The sequence below is a fragment of the Balaenoptera acutorostrata genome, chromosome 3 (genome assembly GCF_949987535.1).
Source record: "Balaenoptera acutorostrata chromosome 3, mBalAcu1.1, whole genome shotgun sequence".
NCBI classification, from domain to species: Eukaryota; Metazoa; Chordata; class Mammalia; order Artiodactyla; family Balaenopteridae; genus Balaenoptera; species Balaenoptera acutorostrata.
The window spans coordinates 118,820,757-118,838,867 of NC_080066.1; the positions used below are offsets into that span (position 1 = coordinate 118,820,757).

Here is an 18,111-nt window from a genome sequence, read left to right on the forward strand (position 1 = left end):
CCAGTATAAATACCAACTGAAACAGCAATATTTCTGTTGAGAAAAATGTGCCTGCTAAATTATTTCTCTTTCAATGTAATGCATTATGTCTACCTTAACAATCAGCATTAGTAGAGACTTCTGGCCAGGTCAGGAAAATGGTTTTATTATACAGAACTTGTTCTTTAATGATATTCATTGATATTCAATTTTGCTTATGTTTCATTGTTAATATCTCTCTCTTTTCTGGGTAAGAGTCTAATCTTTCCACTGGAAGTGATAAAATATAATGTTGACTAACTTGAACATATATAATAACATAGGGCATGACTGGGTTACATGTTAGCAGAGAATAAACGAAGAATGTCTTCAGAAATTACTCTTTAAGGCTCATTTTTTCACTCAGCCATTAGACCATTATCATACACATAAACAGCTACTGAGGATAATGCAACTAGGCCATTTCCAGATGTGTTTGCCCAGAACAGCCTAACTGTCAAAACACCTCCACTGTCCTACTTTGCCTAACCGCCTGTGTGCCATAGGTACAAGCAAGTAACCACACCCACCTCCCCGGGCCCTGCTGCTGAAGACAGACAACTCTCAGAAGCACAGACAACTGCAGCTCTGGCAACGTTCAATTTTATATTTTGTCTCATTTAATCAGCGCACACATTTATTCCACATAATGAAATATAAAATGAGTCTGAACAAAGTTTCATAATTAAGAAACCATTCAACCTTTTAGGAATCTCCAAGATTAAACTCCTTTGAAGTCTTCCTGTAGGTATGTTTCATTATGGTCCTTTATGCAATGAACACCCAGCACTAGTTCAGAAGCAAGGTTCCTGACATCAGAGATATTAAGAGTTATTAACTGTGCCCTGTGGAAATTGGCCTTGTCACCAGGTATTAAGGCCTTACCCAGATATGGGAGACTGGCAATCTCCGCCCACATAACACTGTCAAGCTCACACATGCATGTGCATGGACACACATGCACACGCGCGTGTGCAAAGGAGCCAGAGGGAGGGGGACACTGAGTGAAGCCACTTGGTTTTCAAGAGTTTACACGGGGCTGCCACACAAATGAATCAGAACGGAGTGGAAAGAGCCAAACTCACCAAAGGATGCCTCTAGAAACGAGACTGTCTTCTGCAACCAGCTTCTTGGTAGATTTGACAACATACTGCTTCAGCCTTCTTTGTTTAAACTTTATTGCTAGACTGTGCATATTGACTCCACAAACTCTTAGCCCTTTAGCTGCCCAGTAAATAAATGAATCTGCCATACACAAACATGGAGTGGGGAAAACACTGTCATGTACTTTTTTTTTTTTCATATCAACTCTTTTTTAGATTCTTTTCCCATATAGGTCATTACAGAGTATCGTGTAGAGTTCCCTGTGCTATACAGTAGGTCCTTATTAGTTATCTATTTTATATATAGTAGTGTATATATGTCAATCCCAATCTCCCAATTCATCCCACCCACCCCCCTTCCCTCCATGGTATCCACAAGTTTGTTCTCTACATCTGTGTCTCTATTTCTTTTTTTTTTTTAATTTTTATTTATTTATTTATTTATTTATGGCTGTGTTGGGTCTTCGTTTCTGTGCGAGGGCTTTCTCTAGTTGCAGCAAGTGGGGGCCACTCTTCATCATGGTGTGCGGGCCTCTCACTATCGCGGCCTCTCTTGTTGGGATCACAGGCTCCAGACGCGCAGGCTCAGTAGTTGTGGCTCACGGGCCTAGTTGCTCCGTGGCATGTGGGATCTTCCCAGACCAGGGCTCGAACCCGTGTCCCCTGCATTGGCAGGCAGATTCTCAACCACTGCGCCACCAGGGAAGCCCCTGTGTCTCTGTTTCTGCTTTGCAAATAAGTTCATCTGTACCATTTTTCTAGATTCCACATATAAGCGATATTATACGATATTTGTTTTTCTCTTTCTGACTTCACTCAGTATGACAGTCTCTAGGTCCGTCCACATCTCTGCAAATGGCACTGTTTCATTCCTTTTTATGGCTGAGTAATATTCCATTGCATGAATGTACCACATCTTCTTTATCCATTCCTCTGTTGATGGACATTTAGGTTGCTTCCATGTCCTGGCTATTGTAAATAGTTCAGCGCTGCAATGAACATTGGGGTGCATGACTCTTTTTGAATTATGGTTTTCTCAGGAGATATGCCCAGGAGTGGGATTGCTGGGTCATACGGTAGTTCTATTTTTAGTTTTTTAAGGAACCTCCATACTGTTCTCCATAGTGGCTGTATCAATTTACATTCCCACCAACAGTGTAGGAGGGTTCTCTTTTCTCCACACCCTCTCTTTTTGGCCGTGCTATGTGGCATGTGGGATCTTAGTTCCCTGACCAGGGATCAAACCTGCACCCCCTTCAGTGGAAGTGAGAAGTCTTAACCACTGGACTGCCAGGGAAGTCCTGTCATGTGCTTCTTGTGGTTGCTTTGACTATAAGTTGAAAATGTCTTATGAGGGTGTTCAGAGTGTGTGGCATGAATTCAAGGCTCAGTTCTGCTTTCAGTGGGTGTTACTGCCACAACAAATGTGCCCCACTCTTCCAGGGCACACAGCCTGAGGGCAGCTGACTCACTGCTTCCTCCTCCAACTGCCCCACTCTCCTCCCTTTCTCCCCTCCATCAGGAATCCTATGATGGAGTGAGGGCAAGTGGAGCTGACTGGGTTTGATTGCTAGATCCCAAGCCCTTTGTATCTGATCCTACTCACTCAAACTAGGACATTCTTCTCTCTACTGTCTCTAAAAACAAACCCCAAGAAATGTCTTTAAATATTCTAATCCCCTATAATCCCCCACTGACTGCAGGTGGAGGAGGTGATGCTTCACCTGCTTTTACAACCTGACAAATAAGGTCTCCAAACCCAAGCATGCCCAGTTTTGCCCATGTTTCTAAGGGCCCTTAGAAAGGGAGGCTCTCCACAAAGCCAAAGAGATGGAGAGGAAAGGGCTCAGGGCACCAACTGACCAGAGACACCTATAGAAAAAAATGAAAGGAAGGAAGGGCAACCCAAGTTTTGGCTCATTTCCACCGTCACATCTTTGTTTGAATTTCCTAAACCTAGATTGCATAACTTAGACCACAATTCCTCTGTCTGATCCCAGTAAACAGACCAACACATGATGGATGTTCCAGTACCTATTTAGTAATAATTTAATCAGTGATCAATAAGCAGTCTGAACATCTATCTTTTCCTGGAATATTAAGAGAAAAGGCAGCACACTGGAAAGATCATTGAACTCGGAGCCAAAAGGAATGGACTTGAGTCCTCCTTATGTTACTTGCTGATCATAAAATGTCCAACAGGTCACATAAGCTCTCTAGCTGTTAGGTTCTCCATCTGTCCAATTAGGGCAAGAATTCACTTCCTGTTTCTCCACAGACTGTTCAGAGCATCAAATGAGATGAGGTGGGTGTGAAACCCACAAAAGCCTAAAGTGGAGAGCTCCACAAGTGTCTTTGTTTGTTTTTTTAATTTAGAAGGGAAAATGGGAATCTAATCATTTAATCCAAAATACATCAAGGTGTTTATACAACCATGATCTATTTTCACTGGCCAATTTATGTCATCCCTATTTCTAGTCTTGTGAATCCTATTCCTATCTAATTCCACCTTTTTCATTTCAGTAGTTTGACCACTTAACCACACACAGACATATGTTTGTGACTGAGAAAGCTATGTGGAATTTCTAGGATACCAATAGTGAATAAGCCAGGGTTGAGAAAATTTGCTTTCACAAAACAGAACTAGATTTTCATGTTCGGGGTTTCACGCGATGAGGAGTAGAGAGAGAAGAGGATAGGTAGAGATAATATTAAACTGCTATGTTTTTCAAATCATAAACATATCAATAATTATCTCTAGTCTCAAGAACGCCTTTTCCATGTAAATTTCCTACCTTACAATGCAGACTCTGTGCTGGTGTCATGCTCTTGCCATCTCTTTTCTTTTGTTCTTTTTCCTCCTTGCCCCAACCTGCCACCTCAGTCCTTTCCTTCCCTCCCTTCTCTGATCCACTCTCCCTGAATATGGCCTCACCATTATTCTCTGGTTTCTTTGCAGGCCTGTATCTTTCCAGCAAATCCCTCCTGAGTGAGAAATGTAAAGCTATGGCCTGTAGTTGTATGCACAGCCCTGCTCAGCAGCACCAAACACAGTTACAGCCAAAACAAGCAAGAAAGTTCGTGGGAACACCTATCTACACAGCAGTGGTGATTCCGCTCTCCAAGCCACCCCAAGCATGGAGCCGCTCTCACTCTATGTAACTCCTGCTTTTTGCCAATAATCAGAAAAAGGAAGGTTCACACAATAGAGAACACAACAGCCTAACTGCTCAAATGGAATTCTGACAGCAATAACGCTGTCATCACTGTACTAGTTGTTTTTTTTTTTTTTTTTTTTTTTTTATTTATGACTGTGTTGGGTCTTCGTTTCTGTGCTAGGGCTTTCTCTAGTTGCGGCAAGCGGGAGCCACTCTTCATCGCGGTGCGCGGGCCTCTCACTATCGCGGCCTCTCTAGTTGCGGAGCACAGGCTCCAGATGCGCAGGCTCAGTAGTGGTGGCTCACGGGCCCAGTTGCTCCACGGCATGTGGGATCTTCCCAGACCAGGGCTCGAACCCGTGTCCCCTGCATTGGCAGGCAGATTCTCAACCACTGCGCCACCAGGGAAGCCCACTGTACTAGTTTTTAAACTAATCACAATCTGTTAAGGTGAGGAGGTTTAAGACAATGGTTCTCAAACTTTCATGTGTGGAACTGAGTGAGCTTGTAAAAACCCACCCCCTCACAGTCTGATTCTGAAGGTTTGGGGTAAGACCTGGGAATCTATAGCTTTAGCAAGCCTTCCCCAGGCGTTCTGATAAACAACATCCAAGGGCCACACTTTGAAAAACATTGCTCTAAGGTTTTGCTGAGAAAGTGGCCGCTATTATATAAGGCCTGAAAATCTTCTAAGAGGTCATGGTCCCAAGAGGGTCACTTTGGCACCAGGCCTGGTGTTTACCCCTTACTATCCTTAGCCTCAGTCTTGACCCACAAGCTCAGGGGCCATTCCTCTTCCTGCCATCCCTGCTCCATTGCTGGTGAGGAGCAGAGGGCAGCTGGGCTCTCCAGTTGACTCCCAAAGCTATAGGCTATGCAGGGGAAGAGCAAAGGAAATACAGGCCCTTCCAGAGTGATGAAAAAGTGCCTTACAAATGCCCTTAGCACACAAATGCTGCATCAGAAGTGGAGAGGCACGTCCCCTCTCTGGAGTTGGGGAGGTAAGAAGTATTCCCTGAACCCCTACTCTAAACTCCTTGAGTCCACTAGATGCTGAAGCAGTTGTGAGAACCCCCTCCAGGACAGACATGTTCCCTCCTTCCTGTATGTCTTAAGACATAATTTCCCATACAAACAAGAAAGAAGGAGAATTAGAACCCCAGACCAGCCTATGAACAATGCCACCTCTTGGAAGTATTTCAACTGCAGCTCCACAGTCCCGGTGTGAGATCTCCTCATTTTTGTCTGGATAAATGCAGCTACTTTCAAGGTGGCTCACTGCCTCCACTCTCTTCTACCACTTGTCCTTTCTCTATTCTTCTACCAAAGTTACTTTTCTCACATATAAATAGTTATTAGTGTTAATATTCTTGCTTCTATTAGGCTCCATGATATTCCTTGGTGTAATGTTTTTAAAACACAATCAAATAGCATCAAATTTAAGTAAGTAGCTGCAGTATCTGGAAAACAACTGCAAAGGGTATTAATAGTGTATGTTTCATCCAGAAAGGAATCAAGAAATTTTTCAAAAGTTGAATTAAAGGTCATAGAATGCCATGTAACCATCCAGCCTTTCTTGCCTCTAAGGATAACAGTCTCATTTAGGGGTTAGACATACAAACACAATGAAATTCACTTCTAAAAATTTATAATTTTACTGCTTTCCTTGATTCTAGAATTTGAGGTGGAGGTAGTAGATATGTAGTTTTGGTTGAGCCAGAAATTTTCTTTTTGGTAGTGGGGTAGAACTATTAATATGAATAGCAGTAATTTTAGTTTTTGGCAGAAAAGTTATTGTGAGACCTGAGTTGGCAGCCTTCAAGCTTTTATTTTATTATTCCATATTTCTTTTGAGTCATTTAAGAGGTTGAAAGAAAGTCAAAATGTTCCAGAAATATTTTCCACTTTCTTTTGGTTACAAAATAGGCCCCCCTTTTTACCAAAGGTTAGTACGTATCCCCCCATAGTATATTAAAGTGGTTAAAGAAAAGATAAGTGAAAAAGCCATTAAGCTTATTCTATTTTTAAAATTTCCCCCTTTTTCCTGTTTTATTCCCCAAAGCCATGCAAAAATGCTGCTTAGATCATGTGAACAGAGGATATAAAATGGCCCTTCCCCAGATTATGGTGATCCTGAACAGCATGTTAGCAAAGAAGGTATTTATGGCTGACAGAGTAAAGGGAAAATTTATATTTGAAAATAATAGATTATTCATGCAGGGACCATAGTAATAATAGCTCTATCCGCCTTCAGCACAGAGAGATACAAGACCATGCATGGGGTTGTGATCAAAATAAACAGTTGAATCAATGTGCATGACCAAGCAGGCTATTCTTGCTTGTATTCTGCACCCGCTTGGTAGAAGCCATGTTTTGACTCTTCACCAATGGAAAATGGAGCTGCTACAACCTTTAACCCTGCCTGCAAAATGAGCTGCCAAAGGTACATGCACACAAGTGCATCTACCCTCATTCTAAGCCAGGCCAGTCTTGCTCCAACTTTGCAAGCCTGCTCAAAGAGTGCCAGGAGCACCTGGTGACCTCTCATTACATGGCAAAATCCAAAAGAATCACAGATAGGACATCACTGTTTTTTGTTTGTGAAGAAAGTTGTTAACTGAAGCGGAGGGACACTCAAAAGTCTCAGTGAAAAATGACTTTTCCTGTCTACCAGGATTGCTGCATTCACAATTCCACAATACTCTTCTCCATCTCTCGCTTGAAACCTCTTTTAGAAATTGCACTTTTGCTATATTTGCAAAGGCTATTTAGTGCTTTCATTTTCCAAGACTTCTTATGTACATATACAATTTCCTAGTCTAAATCCATGAAAAACCAAAATGAGTAAATATATTTTTAACTTAATATAGTTTTACTACCTTCTCATAAATACTAATTATCATGGACTCAAACCAAATACCAATAAAACGTTTCAAAGTATATGCATCTTAATTTATGAATCAATAGCTTGTTTATAATCAGCATATTGAGTCTAAGCCAGTACAGATGAAATGCTTGGCAATCTTTCGATGCAGCAAGTTAACCATTTTTCTCTGTATTTCTATTACTTTGTTTGCTCAGCAACCCTTTTCTGTATGGACTCTGCAAAGTGGATCCCTCATGCATGTTCACAAATTCTTAATTTAATGGGGTCCACATGACCATTCTCTGGGTGACAGCCATCACAGAATGCCTCCTTCAAGTGTTAATCTTGAGGGTGGAACAGTCAAGCCCTGGAATCAGGAGCGGCTTTGTAGCCACATTAGAGACTTGGTTTGCTGCCTTTGAACAAGTTACTTATATCCATGGGAAGCAGTTTCCTCAGTTATAAAACAGGAAGAATAATCCTGGGAATAACACACTAATGTGAGTAAAGCTCTTAAAGATCCTCTCATGAGAGGTGCAGTAAAAGGACAAAGTAACATTTTTGGTACCTTGTCAACACTCAAACAATACACTTAGGTATTAAGCAAAAGTGAATATAAATATAAGTAGAATCAGTGCCTGCAGTATAATCACACAATCCCACCCAGTGTGCTCACCCAGAACTATAATTTGGTTATGCATTCCAAGAAGATAAACTATTTAACATGGACATATCTATTCTAATATCGGAATTACAGACTTGCTTGTGATGGGGAGGGTAACAATTTCCTTATATCTGTCTTATCAGTTTAGTTCTGATTTGTGTGGTTAGATGAGTTTGTTTTTTCTACCCATGTGGATGTTTCTAAGATTGAGAAAAGGCTTTTCTAAGTTAAAGGAATGGTTGTGGTTGGGATCTGACTTTGTCTTCCAATTACCTACTTCATGTTCAGTCGGTTTTAAATGTTTGTGGTTCCTTTCAAAGGATAGGGATCAATTGGCTAGCAGATGTGCTAATTTGATTTTTTTTTTTTAATATTTGCTAGCTTTGTTTCTCTTTTGGAATCCTCAGAATTGATCAAATTGAAGGTGAAAATGCTGCCTTTTGATCCTGACCTATGGAATAGATTTATGCTTTAATCAAAGGACATCATTATTTCATATCACAATCATCATGACTTTCCACGTAAACATAATAAATTCACAATTCTACAGTTATTATCCATCTTTTCCACTCTACTAAATTAAAAATCTTAGGCTATATTCTTTTAAAAATGAATCTCCCCTCAACCAGATCAGTGAATCTTGGTTATGATTTTTGATAATTTAAGATTCAAATGTTTATTATTTTTGAGGATTGTCAATAGACCTTTAAATTTCTTAATTTTTAACAAAGAACAAAGACCCCATGAGACAGTGAAATTTACAGAGAATTTTATAATCTCTAACATTCCAATGTTTGAATAATCTCACTTGGTTTTGGTATATAAATACACACACACTATATATAGACATACTTTCCAAGTAAGAACTATAGCATTCCTATTTATTCCTATCAAAAATAAAAGTAAAATATTCTGGAGCAAGTCCAATATTTTTTAGAGTACACTAGACCAGAAATATTTTCCTTCTGAGTTTATTCCCCACTCTCTTACTCTAACAGATTCTCATTAAATTATGACAAATAATTTACATATTCTTATGAAATATTGTATTTTCATTTAATATAATATTTTCATTTAGTTTAATATAATTTATTTTAGTTAATATAATATTTTAATATGATACTTAAACATAAAAATAAATCATAGCCTCTAAGAGAGCCCTGTCTGACAACAATTTGTAAACATACTTTTGGTTTGGGATAGAAACTACGTAGAACATAAGAAAGTGGATGGCTCAGAGGTGTCACAGTCATGAGAAACAGCTGAATCTCCATTTTCAAGGTGACTTCTCTCTTTCCTCTGCTCTTCTGCCTCATTTGTTATCTCTAAAGAAACATTACAAGAAAGTATCCAAAAAAGGGAAGAGGGGGAGTTTCCCATCAGCACAGCGATCTATGACTTCCCAGACATTCCAACAACTCCCATTTCCACCATAGAGAATGAACCTCTAAGCAACGCGAAGGCATGTTAGAGGAAATTCCCGAGTTGATCAAAGGAACTGCTCAAGAGTCTCTTTCTACTCAATTCAGATACCTCAAAGAAGAGCCCTTGTGTGTGCTGGAGTAGATTCAGCACAGCCTGACCTAAAGTCCTCACTGATCAGTGGATCAGTGTTACGATCTTATCAATTCCTTGCTTTTCTTATAGGACATGTGACTACGTATCTGTCTACATATTATACTCACACCTCCCAGCTTACTAACATTCTTGGCCTCCAACATTCAAATTCACTGACTACTGTCATTTGCCCTGCGCAAGAATTCTTGAATTCTGCAGTTTAAACAAAAGTTAGCGAATCATGGCAGCAGAACTCTTTCTTCTAATGAGATTCTAAAATTCTAAAATGAAGGTTTCAACACAGAGCCCTTCTGGTTGGAGGACTGGGGGGACCAGACCTTTATCCCTTGCACTCCTCCTTTCCTGACCTCTCCTTTAGAAGCTCCTGCAGGGATTTCACAGGGAATGCAAAGCCTCTAAATCATACAGCAAGAGGAAACCTCTGTGTGAATTTTTATTTCCCTAAATACTTAACTCCTTAGCTCTAGCTAAATACAAACGTCAACAAAATGCACCTGCTGCCACCCCCAAAATCTTGTAAGGAATCTTGACTTCTTTTCCTTTTGAATATTGGGTTAATTTTTGACTGAAATCACAAGATTTATGGGTTGTAGGTCTATATAAATCACCACTAACCAAGGGTCAGTTACATTTTTATCTTTCTTGAGTCCACAGATCTGACCCTGTAGAAGGAGGGAGAATTAAACTTTCCTCTCCTTCATGTTTGTGATTCTCTCACATTCCCACAAGTGAACACTTTCTTCTCTGGTCTTTATCTGATGTTTCCTATTTAGATGATAAGCCTCAGGAGGGCAGGGATTTTATCTATGTTAGTCATCTCCATACAACAGCAAAGGACTGTACTAAACAATAACCAGCACTTGGTAACCGTTATTTGATAGGGTCAGTAAGAGAGAATTTATTCGAAATATGTATATTCATTTGATCTGAAAATACTGGATTTTTTTTAATCCATTAGTTATGAACCATCTCTCCCCATCCACAAAAAGAGGGGTTGCTATGCTTTTTACTAAGCAAGCAACTTGGTTTTGCTCTTAAAAGGTACCTCATACCATGAATGTTGTGTATCTGTTTATGCCTGTGGAAAGGATATAATGACAAGTTTCTGCTTTCCTAATGACAGAGAAATTAAATGTCACTGTATGCAGCCACAAGAAACATGCATTGAGTAGTGGGCAATGGAAGTAAAAATGATGCAGACTGGGAGCCACCATCCCTGTCCTTGAGGAACCTGAAGTTGGGGCAGGGAGGACAGGCATTGTGCAATGGTGTGTGGGGGGGGAGGGGAGGGAGAGACAGACAGACAGACAGACCCACAGTACTTAATAACATAGAGAGTGAGAAAGACATCCATTGAATGGTCACTGGAACTCTGCGGCCAAGGAAGGGACATTGTCCTATGGACATCTTGAGCTGGGAGCTCTGACCTAAGCAAGAAGTGGGCGGGGGGGGGGGGGTGGATTCTCTCATAATCTGAGAATGGAAAGATGAGTAGCAGTTAAGAAAGCAAAGCAAGGAGGGAAAAGCATGCATAGTCGAGGGAACAGCCTGTACAAAAGGTAGGAGTGAGCTTGGCAATTACCAGGGCCTGAGAGAAGGCCAGGGAGGAATAATTTCTTTACATGAGGTAAAGTGAAAATGCTTCTGAAGGCAAAGGAGGTCAAGCAAACGCTGAAGCCACTTCTTCTTCTGTTATTCGACCATATGCAACCTGATTCTTTTCCCTCACAGAGCTTCTCCCCTCCACGGGCAGCACAGCTAAGCCCCTTGTCTGAGAGTGGGAGGTCCTGCTGATTGACAAGCAGTCACTGGTGAGTCACAGTCAGTCATTCCTGACAAACCCAGGTTATTATTAAATGTAGTGGAGCAGTGAATTCAATGGTTAGAAACGGAACGGAGAGAGCCTGAGAAACACAGTGAGGCAGGCTTAAAGGAAAGCCACCTCTGTGGAACAGGAAGTCTTTTCTCTTTTCAGAGCATCATCCATCATGCTGGGGGAAACGGCAGGAACGTAACCTACTACTTCTTAATAGGCTTCTGCACAGAGAGTGGCTTTGAAGCAGCAGCTGCCCACAGTAAATTTCACTGACCCTTAGAGCCTTTCCCCAAGTTTTCCAACTGTTTTGTCTCCTGAGCTGCAGCTCAGTGTTGGGTCCAAGTTACAGCACCTGACAAAACTAAGGAGGCTCCGCTGAATGAGAATGGATAGCGTTCAGTGATGTTGTCCTTTCTGTGCTACCCCAGTAGTGAGACATGATGCCATTCCATCTGGCCATAAAGTGTATTCTTTCCCAGGGTGAAGAGGCCCAGCAAGGGATTTTATTTTAGGGTCTGGTATTTTACTGTACATATATCAAAGAAAATATAGGGAAATATATCCTGATCCCAAGATAATGCAACCACGGGGTCAAGTCTTCTCAATAAAGCAGGATTAATAAATCTAATAAGAACAAAGGCCTTTAGAGTTCATTCAGCCTTGATTTTTTTAAATTACGAAGTTGCAGAGACATAAAAATCAAAGGATGGCATCAGAAAAAGTATAAAAATTAAGAAAGTATACTGGAAAATTTAGCTTTTTCCTCTTCTGAATAATTGGGTAACAATCACAATTAAATTTTGGGAAACATGACTTACATACAAAGCAGAAACAAAATAAATAAATAAATAAATAAATATGTGGTCTTTCATGCCCAAGGTTGGTGTTCCAGGTCCTGCTCTAGAGCTTGCGAGCTAAGCTGCTTTTCCAGGAGCGGCAATAGGTTTGTTTAGCTTTTGCTATCTTGTCTCACAATCTGGTTTCCCCTGTGGGCTATGGAAGACCTTTGTGAAATGAGGGGCTGGACCACAGTGAATCTACTCGATACTTGGGGGCCTGAAATCACACTCTAGTTTTTATTACCACCAACCAAGCTCAGTATTAGAGTCCAAAGAAGGCCTAGACACTCACTTCTGTACTTCAAATCTTCTATCCCAAGCAGGCGACAGAGGCAGATGCAAGCAGGACCGTTTTGGTGGTACAGGTTTTGAGCCGTGCTCTCACAGGGGAAATACTTCTCATGTGCTTTAGTGCCCAGCAGGGGAAGAGCAGAAAGAGGGAAGAGGCTCCAGATCCCATTGTCTCTGCACACCTTGAGCAGAGATCCAAATGAATTCCTCTAAAGTTGTCACAATTGAGCATTTACTTAATGACGCCCCCTCTAGATTCTTCTCACTCTCCTTAGTCATGAAAATGTCAGAAGGGAAAAAAAAAAAAAAGTATAACAATAATTTTTTTATTATGAAGAGCAATTCTTAAAATATAGCTAACTATCAGTTGGGTTTGTGACCACCATCACAATAACGATTATCACAGCGACTGTCAGTTGAGCAAAGATCGTAGGCCAGGCACTTTTCATACCATCTCTCCTTGAGGCCAGGAGCCCTATGTTGTTTGAGGTCGTATGCCCAGAGTAGGTGCTCAAGAAACACTTGCTGATGGAATCGTCAATGAATGGATGAGCTTAAGAGCATAATTCACCAACATGCATGAAAGTTACTGAGTCAGAGTCATGACATGGCATGTATATACCTTTAGGCCAACATCAAAGAAAAGGAAATAATTAATTTTCTATTTTAATTACTGGTATAATAAAACCAACTAATTATGAACTAATATGAACCTATAACTGCAGGGAATTAAGCCAATAATTACCAGTAATGACTAACAAGTAGCATTACTAATTAGCATTTTGTCTCTATAGGCTGAATCGAAAGTAAAATAACAAACCAGTTTAGGGAGAAGAAAGAACAAGATGTACACAGATCCAAAGTACAAACATTAAGTTCTAGTGATTCAAGACTGATGCCACTCCATACCTCCATAGGTCGAGCCACGTAAAATTGCTGTTTTTGTTAAAATGCTCAAATATCAGTTTCATGTAGTTTAACCTAATATTTTCATGCAGGTATCCTTGTGCTGAACTAAAAGTAAAGGTAACAAATTACTACAGATTAGTCATATGACTAATCTTTTACTCTTCAAAGAGCTCTTAAAAGAAGTTACGTTAAAATGTCCAGCTTCTTTTACATTTATACAGTCTATATTTATACATTCATTTGTATATTCAACATTTACACATTGAATATACTCAATCAGTCCCTGCCTGTAGGGATTCAAAGACTTTTTGGCAGAGGAGATAAATATATAAGCAAATAAAGCTCTTCCAGATTTTTAAAGTTCAGGTAAATATGTAAGCTCGCCAGGCAAGGCAAACTGAAATGAACTTTCTGAGTTCCTTCAGCATTTCCTCATTAATCCAAGTGTGATAATAACAGGCTTTTGAGGGATTCTTTCTCACTTTCTTGTGCAAAGTATAAGAACTGGTTGGGAAGGGGAGGTCCTGAGTCTTGGAGTGTTGCAAAAGTAAAGAAACACTAGGTGTGAGTATTATGTTAAAAAAAAAAGTAACAAATAAGTGAAGATATTGGAGATTAAAATTTAATTATATACATATTATATATGTAAATATATATATATATATATTTCAACATATACATATTTATCAAGTACCAAGCGTGTATTAGGCTTTATGCTGGGCACCATGAAGAATACAGGAATATTTAAGGCAATGGTTGTCACCTTCATGGATCTTAAATTCTAGCCAAAAAGAAAGAAAGAAAGCAATACAATAAGCTATAACAGGAGATAGAGGTTGACAGACTAGGCAAGAGGAACAAGTAAAGTGAGATGGTCAGCAGGCTTGGGAAGCAATATGGCAGAGCCAAGGATGGCTTCCTGGAGCAGGTCTTGAAGAATGACCAGTGTCCTTGCAGGTAGTGATTGGGGAGGGAGGTAGTAGGCAGCAGAGAGGCACTGAAGGATTTGGGGCAGAAATAAACAACTATTAGAGCCACATTTTAGGAAGAAAAATCTGGTGGCTGTGTGTATCTTGGATTGGCAGTGGCAGGAGGCAGGGCAGCTGAGGGTGGGACATGTGTGGGGTGGTGGTAACGGCAGGGGGATGAGTTGTAAGTCGGGAACAATGGAGGAGGAGAAAAGTGGTGAGGGGTTGAATGAATTCAGTGACATAAGCGTGGAACTGAGCACATCAACGAGAGAAACACACCGGAAGCTGACTTACAGGATGTGGTGACCAGTTGAATGTGTAACAAGAAGAGGAAGCATAAGCGGGAGAAAACACCAAATCTGCTGGCTAGGATAACTGAGTGGTTCCATTACCAAACACGGGGACATGATGAGTTTATAGCATTGGAGGGACACCGATGTAACTGATGTTCAGCAGCAGATGAGAAAGGCAGATTCGAGTTCAGGAGAGAGGCAGGGCCAATTTTGGAGTTAACCTCGAGTGGAAAACTGACCAATTTCCTGATTCAGGAAAGACTACATAACTAGTAAGAGGAACGGTTTTTACCATGAGAATTAAACTGAAAGTACAACAAGTTATAACGTGTTAATATTAATCAGTTAAATTGATCCAACTGGATTGCAAAATAGTTGTAAAGATCGAAGGAAACAAAGTAAATGGAGAAATGAACTGAAAGCTCTCAGGGGAAAGGGGGAAGGAAACAGCGCAAGAGCATTCATTTAAAGGATAAAGATCAGGCCTAACTGGGGCAGGAGAAGGAAGTGTGGCAAATCGAATTTTCAAATCAAAATTTTCAAGGACAAAGTCAAATGTGGTACTAAATTAAGAAAGAAGTTAGCTAAGAATGGGTAAACCTCTTTCGGGGACAGCCTTATTCCTAAGGCTACACATGAGGGGAAAAAAACAGCAACATTTGAATAAGAAGATTTGACAAATTCCAAAAGAGTTGAGTGGAAGTGAAATAAAAGAACACTGGGATGGGCTCACCAGAAATATTTGTTTGAAAGATAGAAGGAGATTTGTTTTTCCAGTGTTACGTAAACTAATCACCAGTATTTAAAGTTTACTGACTCTTGGTAATCCCAACTTCTAGAATGACTTAGACATTAACAGACGTGCTCCTACATTGTTTCCACACAAAGTTGGTGACTGCCTTTTCTTGTTAGAATTATGACTCATACTTTCTCTTAAATATCCCCTCTACTCCTCCCTTTTTATTTGCTAATATAATTCTGAAAGAGTGGCATGTACCAAGACCTTCATTTTGACAACTCTTCTACATTTGAGAACTTGTCTTAAAAAACAGTAGGCACACATATTATTTCTTTTTTCTAATCACTTCAGGCGGCTGCCAAATACTCTAAAAGTTTATATTTCCTAAGCCTCCAAATACTTTGCTATAAAAATTTACATACCCTAAAAACTGGGCCATTTTGAAGTCTGATTTGCAAGAATATAACAGACATTAGTAGCTGCATAAAACTTAAATTGAATGGAGCTACCATAGCCAGGCCACCTGATACACAAGAAGCAATCAACGTGCGTACATGCCTGCCATTTTTAAAAGAAATATGTATTTATTTATTTGTTTTGGCTGTGCCTGGTCTTAGTTGCGGCACATGGGCTTCTTAGTTGCAGCATGCAGACTCTTAGTTGCGGCATGCATGTGGGATCTAGTTCCCCGACCAGGGTTCAAACCTGGGACCTCTGCATTAGGAGTGCAGAGTCTTACCCACTGGACGACCAGGGAAGTCCCATGCCTGCCATTTTGAGGGGCTGGAACTCTGAGGAGAGAGTAGCAAACTGAGAATACATGGAAAGGCATGGACTCTCTCTGCAGCATGTTTCAATGTATTTCAATCTCTCTGTGAGGGTTTAATTGTATGGCTGTAGTTTTTTTCTTTTGCTAAAAACCAAAGGCAAAGATTAGAATAAATCTTTAAATGTGATAATTACTATGTTCAAGTCATAAGTATGAACCTGGGGATTCTTGAGCCAGAAAGCTATATTTATATCACGTAAGACCAAAAACATTTCAAGAACTATATCTGAGTATAGTTCTCTAGGGATATAAAAAAATTAATGCAGAGCTGGAATACATAAAACAAGAAATCAAGTAGTATACTAAAAGGCAATCAAACTTGGACCTACGGTGAGAAAGAAGAGATAATAATAGTGCCCAACATTTCAGCAGGGAAATGATTAAGCTGCGTCTTCTGACTCCTTGACCTACTAATGATGGAACGATGATGAAGAATAAGATGATGATGACTGCCACTTTGAAAGCACTCCCTAGGCACACACTATCTCATTTAATCCTCACTACAATTCTATAAGGAAAATAATTATCTCCATTTTACAGATGAGGAAATTGAAGCTTCCTAGAACTCTTCGCAGGATATATAGACTAGGAAGAAGAAGTAAAGACATACATAAAGGTCTTGACTGATGACATCAAAGAAGAAACACCCCTACCAAAGAAAGATGCTAGAGAATGAAGAAGCACAACAGATGACTAAAGGTTATATTACAATAAAATATCCATTGAAAATCCAATATAACTAGGAAAAATTGTAAGATTTTTTTTCTTCCAACACATTAGCACTCCAACTAGAAAACAAAGTTGAAGAAATTTCTTTGTATATTTGCAACGTTTGTAAAGATAATAGTTGTTCAATGGGTATAGACTTAAAGGAACACAAACATTAAAGCTTTATGAATCCAACTGTTAAAAAGGTAATTTTAAGATGGTCTTGTGAACTACCATATGACCCAGCAATCCCGCTACTGGGCATATACTCTGAGAAAACCATAATTCAAAAAGATACATGTACCACAATGTTCATTGCAGCACTATTTACAATAGCCAGGAAACGGAAGCAACCTAAGTGTCCATCAACAGATGAATGGACAAAGAAGATGTGGCACATATATACAATGGAATATTACTCAGCCATAAAAAGGAAGAAAATTGAGTTATTTGTAATGAGGTGGTTGGACCTAGAGTCTGTCATACAGAGGGAAGTAAGTCAGAAAGAGAAAAATAAATACCATATGCTAACACACATATATGGAATCTAAAAAACCAGTACTGATGAAACTAGTGGCAGGGCAGGAATAAAGATGCAGACGTAGAGAATGGACTTGAGGACACAGCGGGGGAAGGGGAAGCTGGGACGAACTGAGAGAGTGGCATGGACATATATACACTACCAAATGTAAAATAGATAGCTAGTGGGAAGCAGCTACATAGCACAGGGAGATCAGCTCGGTGCTTTGTGACCACCTAGAGGGGTGGGATAGGGAGGGTGGGAGGGAGACGCAAGAAGCAGGGGATATGGAGATATACGTATACATATAGCTGATTCACTTTGTTATAGAGCAGAAACTAACACGCCATTGTAAAGCAATTATACTCCAATAAAGATGTTAAAAAAAAAAAAAAGATGGTCTTGTTTGGCTTAACAAGCACCTAGAAAAAGCTTGGTGGTTCAGCTACTTCCCAGATAACCTTGTTTAGTCCATGGCACATACATATCCAGTGTTCAAATCCTGAGGTGACCCAGACTGACAGTTCCGTCTCCTCTTTGGCAACAGGAGTAGAACCCCAACAGGTGACAAATGGGAAGAAACCTGGGAACTATGACTGATATCAGTGAGGTGATCAGGCAACAAGCACAGAAAGAAGAGTCAAAGTTCAAGACACCCTGCAGAAGTAGAGTCCCAGGAAGAAACAAACTAAAAATGAGAGTTCCAGAGAAAACATCTGTAAGCAGTGCTACTGTTGGGGGAAGCAGACCCTCAGGCAGTCCCTTACCAGGCAGCGTCAATGTAAACCAACACCTTAGCCATGGGAATT

General features: G+C 40.1%; 1 protein-coding gene and 1 non-coding gene across 4 annotated transcripts in view; both read right to left on the reverse strand.

The window, feature by feature from the left end:
• The window catches only part of SLC25A21 (solute carrier family 25 member 21), a 514,834-nt gene that overhangs the window by 295,794 nt on the left and 200,929 nt on the right, over positions 1-18,111 (reverse strand). The gene's annotated exons all lie outside the window — the stretch shown is intronic.
• TRNAR-CCU (transfer RNA arginine (anticodon CCU)) lies at positions 15,930-16,002 on the reverse strand. The gene has a single exon. It is a non-coding gene; the product is annotated as a tRNA-Arg (tRNA).